Here is an 8,434-nt window from a genome sequence, read left to right as displayed (position 1 = left end):
GGGGGGATCATATGAAGGGGCATCAGGTTGAGGGGGAATTACGAGGAGGAAAGTATAACAAGATGGGGGAAGGTGAATCACAGGAAAAAGGGGGTCAGAAGGAGGGGGAGGAGGTAATGGGGTAATCACAGTGCTGGGGGTGATCAGCGGGAGGGTGGGGGTAATATCAGGAGGACAGAATCCTAGGAGAAGATTCTGTGGGGTCAATGATGAAATCAGAAATCTGCATTTTCCCAATATTAGTATTAGCCAAGCTGTCCATGTGACAGTTACAGGAAGTGGGGGTTGTGCATATATTGGCAGGATCATCAAGGATTTTTTGTCTATAATTCTCCTTTAATATAAATGATATTATTTGGTTACAGTCATGACAGGTCCTCTTTAACCCCCTTTTCCTTTGGGCCTCAGTCCTGCTCCCATCAGGCAGCGAATCTCTTCCAATGATAATTGTGTCAGCTCTGTGGGGGGCCGCAGATTGTAAACATGGAACATCTTATGTAACGCAAAGACGCTGCAGAACACAATCACTGTGCATAGAGAGGAGAGAGATACCAGGAGGAGGGGCATGATGATGGGGCAGAGGGATTACAGAGGAGAATCAGAGGGGGGGGGATTACATGAAGGGGGGGGTATTTTAGGGAAGGGTGTCACAGGGAGGGGGGATTATAATAAATGGATTGGGGGGGTCACAGGTTTCCCCCAGGGTCCCTGATACAATTACAAATATAGACAGAGAGGTGAAAATAAATTGTGCGATATTCATAGGGCGCGTTATTGATAAATCGGTGTCTGCGGGCTCTTCTCACCTCGGCGCTCATCCATCTCTGACAGAAGGACTAATAAACTCCCTACAGCCGGAACAAATGACTTCCCTGCGGCAAGAGAGCTATGTGGAGGAGCGTTCTTATAACTGATATTAGGTATAGCGCCAACATATGCCGCAGCGCTGCTCACTGTGAGAGCCATAACAACATCACTGCAACATTCCAAACAATGAGAGATTACAACATTCATCACAGGATGCTGGGGAAAGCTCCCAACAGCTCAGGTGATACTTTTGGAGGCGGAGTTTTTATATGATGACATCATCAAGGACCGGAGTGCCTAGGCACCATCATGTCCAGTGCTGTCCCTATCTATGTGATGTACCATGTGGTGCCCGGGCTCAAAGTCAGTGGTTTTCCTCATTCTGCTCATTATTTGCACCATAAAAGGGTCATAAAGGACCCTAAACCTAATGTCCCACCTATTCCTGCCTAAAACAGCCCCAAAGACCTAAATTCTTCTCCTCCAGCCCCGGGGGGTTAAAGGTTTTTCCCTCCAACTCCCAACATCTAAACTTAATATCCTTAATGCCCTAAACCGCTCCCTGTCCAATTCCCAAAACCCAAACACCTCTCCTTATTTCTCCTAAATTCCCATACCCCTTCCTTTCCAGCCCCCACCATCTTAACACCTCCTCCTCGTGCCCCACAGTCCCTAAACCCCCTCCCCATCCAGACCCCACTGCCTAAAAAGTCCCCATTTGGCCCCTGGGGCTTTAAAAATGTTTTATTCCCCCGGATCAGAGGGAATTCTGGGCAGTTAATGCAGTAATAGAGCTGAAGCCATTTTACCCCATAATACCCTGATTTATGGGCAGGCAGTCAGATGCTAGGGGGCGCTCCGCCTGTGCCAATTCCTCCAATGTTGTGCCATAGACAGGGCCTCTTCGGGGATTGATTTCAGCAGCGTGATGAAAGGGTTAATCCCGGTGATAAAATTGCGTGAATGCGCTCGCAGGGTTGTCCTGGGTTTTTGTGGCTTCTCGCTGCGTTTTCCTCATCAGCATGGACGCATTGTAAGGAACATCAGTCTACGCCGCAAAGTGCAATAAATTTGTAATTACCCCACCACTGATTACACAATTAAACATAATCGACAATTGTTACAGAACCGTTTCCATTTTAGCTTCCCGGACTAAAATTCCACAGCTATTAAGTTATCTAAATAAGGAAAGACGTTATTAAACGCAAAGGCCGACCGCTGAGCGCCTTTCTAGAGCGCCATCCGCCGGACAGACACAAAATAAAGATTTCATATTCCTCTAATATTCCCGATTTATGAGGAATCGCAGCAGAAATAAACTCCAGCTGGAGTTTCCGTTAATTTGTCGCTCTTCGCTCACTCCATTATCATTTTATTGTGCCAATTATATTCGCAGTTTCTGCTTTAGTCAATTTTTAGAGTCATTTGGCAAACAGGGAAAAGGAAAGGAAAAAAATAAATCTCCAAAAGCCGACAAATATTTGGGTTCTGTGGGGGGATCGTGCGTTCTGATTGGTTGGTAATTATTTCCAGTTTAGGAATTATTATTATTATTAATAAACAGGATATATATAGCGCCAACATATTACGCAGCGCTGTATAGGAATGATAGGTTATCTTCCTGTATCGCCGCCATCTTTGCTCGGGCATCATAATAATGTAATCTGCAGACAATTGGCATTGGCACTGCTGTTTTGGGTTATGGGAAGAGTTCCCCTTTACACATGTATATCCCTGGATGTAAGAAATCTTTGCCCTTCAGATGTCCCCTTGTTGCCCCCTGGCATGGCAGTTTGGGGTGGCAGTGTCAGCCTCCTATTCCTGCTCTAGAAGATTATTTGCGGCTAATAATTAATAATTGTGCCTGTGATGATTAATTGGTGCCGGCCCTCCGGATGGAGATTTGTGTTTAGGATTCCGGAGTTGTAGAGAATTTATATCAGAATGTCTGCAGAGCGGAAAATCTCATCCCTGCGCTCCTCCAATATGTCACCCCCATTGTCACCGAATACAAAGTAATGCAGGGTTATGGTATTAGGGACAAGCCGGGGGTAAATGTCTGCGAGGGGTAAATACCACAAAATACCCCAACTCGGAGGAAGGGTGATCACTGGAATGGGGCTCCAAGGCCTAAGGTGGCAGGGTTATGTGGGCCGGCACCAACCTTCAATTAGTTTGCGGCCGGATGGGGGGCATTACCAGGCGTTTGGCTTGTAGACATATAGGGGGCGCCGATGAGGTGGGGTAGAACCAATGACAGTCAGCCATCGGTGAATGGTGATACCAGAAATGTGAAGCCAATGGTGACCATGATACAAATATGGCCCCTTATTGGATGATTGCACAATTCTGGGGTATTTGGGGTAACAGCAACTTCTGGATTCCTCCCAGGGCCCCACGTGGTAATTAGGATTTTGGGCATCAGATCCTATTGACTATGATCAGTTAAATTGGGAGAATGATGCCAATCCCAGGGGGGCAATAAGATATTTGTATTTTGCCTCTTTCTCTCTATAGGGGGGCTACAACTGTGGGGAATTCGGCTGAACAGCACCAAATGGGCAGGGGGGGGGGGCAGCAGAGTGACCCGGGGATAAATACCCCAATAGACATCTTTTTTTGTGGAATCTGGGTGATATGTGGGCAGAGAAGCCCCCAGGATGGTGGGGGGGGGGCATTGTGGATTGGGGAGACCTGGGGGGGCATTGAGGATGGGGGGGACCTGGGGGGGCATTGTCCTTGGAACCCCTCTCATGCTGCCCCTCATCTCTGGAATGTTGTTGCCCCCCCATATTTAAGCTCCGCACTTTCATGGATGAGAATCATTTTGATTTCATTTTGTATTTTTGGGGTAATCCCTGCCCCCGTTTTTTTAGCCTCGCTGACCATCGTTATTCCCCCCCCCCCCATCTGTGATTCTGATCCGGGGTGGGGGGTGGACACATGCAGGGGTTTAATTGAATCTTCAGAATCTTAGAAATCCCCAATCTTGCTGCTCTTTCTGGGAGTTAGAAGTGAATCATTCACTCAGGTGAGGCGTCCGGCTGGGGTCACCAGGATATTAAATCCATCCATCACTCTCGGGTAGTCACCGTGACAGGAGATCAATAACAAGAATTCCCACTGCTGGGCATGTCCAGGTCAGTGCTGGCCCAGCTGTCCGGAATACAGAAATCTTCATATGTGTCACCCTCATCCATTATTATCCCACGTTAAGGAAGCACCCCACTGACTGACCCTGATTTCTCATTGGTGCACTTTGTTTATGGGGTGGTAAAATTCCTGGCAGGATCTAGGGAATTCTCATGGGGATGATACGAAGGGAATGTGTAGATAAGGTAGAGTGAATGTGGAGGGAATGTGAATCATACAGGGCAGGTATTGGATTGGAGTCCAATCTTAGAATCATCAGCACTATGGGACCGGGGAGACCGGCGCCATCATTAGACCGAACACGCCAAGCTGTGAATTGTTTTCACATTTTTTCCCCTTATTTCTCCAATCTCAGCTCTGCTGACCCCCAGCATCCTCCATGCAGCCACTTCCTGTCTACCGGCACCCCAGTGATGACCCCGCGGCATTTCTTGGTGGCCATGTCTGGGGAATAAAACTGTCTGCTTGTAGTCTCTATCAAAGCCCATGTGACACGGTGACAACACAGGAGCACCAATCAGAAATGAGATAGAGCGTTGTCACCCTAAAATAGGAAGTGCCTGACCTTCATGGCAGGATCACCAGCTGAAATATAAAGGTAGAACATGACACAGCCATGTTATGTGATAGCAAGGATTGGGTGTCTGTGAACAGTACTTCCTCTTCAATTCTCTCAAACAGTGTGAATGGAGGGTGAATGTAAGGTGGATTTCTGTTCACTGTTCAGGGTGAACCAGCTAATTCATCAGGACATTCACCTCTGCTGAGCAATCATTCCTTCAGATATTTATTTCCCACTAATCGATATTCTGCCCAATCAATTGTTGCTTCTTCCCCATGCGGAGCGTTTCTATTGGCTGCTTGCTGACACGGCGCACAATTAGTGTCACTCACCGGTGATCGGGGGAAACCACAAAATCCATGCGGTGAATAATCAGCGGTGAATGTGAGAAATCCTAAAAAATGAAAAATAAATTAGTTTCATGTCATCTGTGCCAAACACAAAGCAAATCCCCATGTGACAGTGTTACCCCCGGCCCCTTCTAGCTGGGCGCACCGCCCGGCACTTCAATACCCAGCCAATGGAGGGGCCGCCACCACCCACCCACAGCCTAAAACATTTCTGGGGGGAATTCTGCACGGAGGTCACAAGATGAGTGAAAAAATGAAATACCATGACAAGAAAGTGAACCTTTGGATGAATGTGTAGTGAAAGCGCTGCTTATATCGCTGCACGTCACATGACACGGGTGGGCGCAGGGACTGCCGATCACTACGGGTTCACTTCTACTATTCACCACTCTGCAGGGATCATCGCAGGGAGGTTTTTGGGGTAAACCCCCTGGCTTCCTGGCAGCGTAGATATAATGAGTTCTGCAGGGGGGCCCCAAGAGCACAGGGGCCACTGTAGGCTACCACTGAGACCGATGGTCACTTTTGGGCCTCACAGTCCAGCAGAACAAAATCTGACACTTTATTCACATAACAGACCCAAAGATTCACCCGGCTGTTTTACTACCCCCCCCCCCTTCGTGTGTTGTAAAGGGCCCCAATTCTCTCTGTGCTGGTTTTGTTTCCTCCCCCCTCCCCCCCCAGGTGACGCTGCATACACCACCTGCCTGTGACACCTGGGGGGGGGGGGGGGTTGTGTTTACCTGACACATTCACACACACAATGGCTGGTGGCAGAACAATGACCCCCCCCCCATATTACCCCTCCCGTGTCACCGGCTGCTCACATCTCCGGCTCATTGCCCCTGAAATACGCAGCTATTGATCTGAGCGCTCCTCACAATGGCTCCTCGCTGAACAATAACAACCAACAAAGAGCGTCCGGCACACAAATTGCATTCAGCGCAAATCTGCGACACGGCAATTGTCACCGCCAATCACCGCCGCCAACAATGGCAGCCAAACACAAGCGCAGCTATCAAAGTGCACCTGTCATGTCAGCTCAGAATAGAATAATTATATGCTGACCGACCCCACGCATGCAGAATGCGCAACCTCAACCTGCGCCATGCGCTCATCTGATGTCCCATGGGGGAGGGGGCATAGAAAGTCCACATGGGGGGCGCAGAGCTCCGCATATAATATTGATGTGGCCCTGGCAGTATCTGAACATGGCCACATACCTGACAACCCTGTGACAGAATAAATCAGTACCAACCTGAGCAACAGTCCCCCTGTTACAGCACTGGGTACCAACTGGTACCGGAGGGGGGTGCGGACCACAGGAATACCGGGACTGCTGACCATTAATGCAAAATCATCATCAGGGCCAGGGTAGAGCAGGCTGCGCAACTGCAGGGCCCCCACTGAACATAGGGCCCCAATAGAATGACAGGGGGTGCAGGAAGCACTGCCCGGAACCTGCATACAGCAATAGCCATACAAGGCACCATGAGAGGTGGCACCGCCCATGAGGAGCTGCATACTGAATACAAGGAGGAAGTCTCCATAAGAGGCACACCTGCAGCAAGGTATTCACCCGAGCTGATTATGAACAGCACACATTCACCCCCTGTATAGATAATACAAGCCACCATCTGTGATGTCCGGGGTCCTCCATATTTATTAAAGCACCAATCAGACATAACGGGCCTGATTTATTATAGCTCTCCAAGGCTGGAGAAGATGGACTATCATGGAGGAACCTGGGTGATCCAGCAAACCTGGAATGGATCTGGTGCAAGATTGAAAACATTACCATATAATAACAAACTATTTCAAGTAATCCATTCCAGGTTTGCTGGATCACCCAGGTTCCTCCATGATAGTCCATCTTCTCCAGTCTCGGAAAGCTTTAATATTTCCATTGTCTGGAAAACTGACCGGCAGCAAGAGGGGAACACAGACAGTTCTTATTTCAGCCTCCTGACAATGGAGGATGTTCATCAGCTGAACCCTTCCCATGCAGCGGATTGATGGACATTACAACACACAAATCCTAAATTTCAGACGTTTCTGTGATTTAGGACGCGCTGAGAATGCGTGAAGGAGATTTGCGGAGGAATGGAAGCAGATGGAGCGACATACGGAATTACAAATTCAATAAACTTTCGAGCTGTTTGATGTGAGACGAGTCGCTGCATTGTCTGATCTCACCGAATTATATCTGACCCCATTTATGGCGCTCCGTATGATACGGCACCATTTGCCCCCCCCCCTGCATGGCCCATGTGACCAGGCGCCATGCGTCCATCCCAATGTCATTATATGTGCGGAGCTTTTATCTGCCCGGATCTGCCGCAATATAACGGCTCCATCAGGGAAATGATCTCCATCAGAGGAAACTATCCATGGCGGAATAACTACCCCCCGATATTTACTGCCCATTACCTGGAACATGTCACCTACATTTGTCCCTCCGGAACCCCAAAAACCACAATTCCCCCTCTATTGGGTCCCTCCATCCCCTGCTATAGTTATATCTCCTATGGGCTCAGAGGGCCCCCCATCCCTCCACATAATACACAAATACCCCCCCAACATCCCTCAACATAATACACAAATACCCCCCTACCCCATCCCTCCACATAATACACAAATACCCCCCTACCCCATCCCTCCACATAATACACAAACCTCCACATAATACACAAATACCCCCCCAACATCCCTCCACATAATAAACAAATACCCCCCTACCCCATCCCTTCACAAGGATCGTCCCACTAATGACCCCCAAAAACCTCCCCCAGTTTTTTCCCTCATGGGGTCAATGAATATATTAAAAGAAAAGGATGAAATCCATAAACGTTATCACACCCATTAAACCCTAACTAAAGAACTATAGGGGTCAAAAGCCAACCATCCCTCCCCTATAGATGCCTCACTATTGGGCCCTATTCTCCCACCCTCCCCTATAGATGCCCCAGTACTGGGCCCTAAGCCCCAATCCCTGTCCTATAGATGCCCTAGTATTGGCCCTAAGAACCCATCCCCAGCGTATAGATGCCCCAGTATTTGCCCTGAGCCCCCATCTATCCCCTATAGATGCCCCAGTATTGGGCCCTAAGCCCCAATCCCTGTCCTATAGATGCCCTAGTATTGGCCCTAAGCTGCCATCCCTTACCTAAAAATGCCCAAGTATCAGGCCCTAAGCCCCAATCCCTCCCCTATAGATGCCCCAGTACTGATCCCTAAGCACCCATCCCTTCAGTAAAGATGTCCCAGTATTGGGCCCCAAGCACTCATCCCTCCCCAATAGATGCCCCAGTATTGGGTCCTAAGCATCCATCCCCCCCCTAAAGATGCCCCAGTATTGGGCCCTAACCCCCCATCCCTCACCTATAGATGCCCCAGTATTGGCCCTAAGCCCCCATATCTGCCCCCTAAAAGAGGTATTGTAATGTGTGTGAGGGGTAATTAATACCTGGAAACGTTCCATTGATAAATAACATGATGTCTGTACCCCCCCCCCCCCCCCAGGTAATAATTTGTAAAAACAGCAGAGAAAGAGATCAGAGGG

The 8,434-nt window shown here is 48.8% G+C and overlaps 1 long non-coding RNA gene across 1 annotated transcript in view; it reads right to left on the bottom strand.

Annotated features, from left to right (window-relative positions):
• LOC140341478 (uncharacterized) overlaps positions 1-8,434 on the bottom strand; it is an 81,060-nt gene that overhangs the window by 22,536 nt on the left and 50,090 nt on the right. Inside the window, exon 2 of the long non-coding RNA XR_011922887.1 lies at positions 4,855-4,916. This is a non-coding gene — a long non-coding RNA (uncharacterized lncRNA). The remainder of the gene's footprint in view (positions 1-4,854; positions 4,917-8,434) is intronic.

The sequence above is a fragment of the Pyxicephalus adspersus genome, chromosome 11 (assembly GCF_032062135.1).
Source record: "Pyxicephalus adspersus chromosome 11, UCB_Pads_2.0, whole genome shotgun sequence".
In the NCBI taxonomy this organism is placed as follows: domain Eukaryota; kingdom Metazoa; phylum Chordata; class Amphibia; order Anura; family Pyxicephalidae; genus Pyxicephalus; species Pyxicephalus adspersus.
This window is presented reverse-complemented; position numbering and strand designations above follow the sequence as displayed.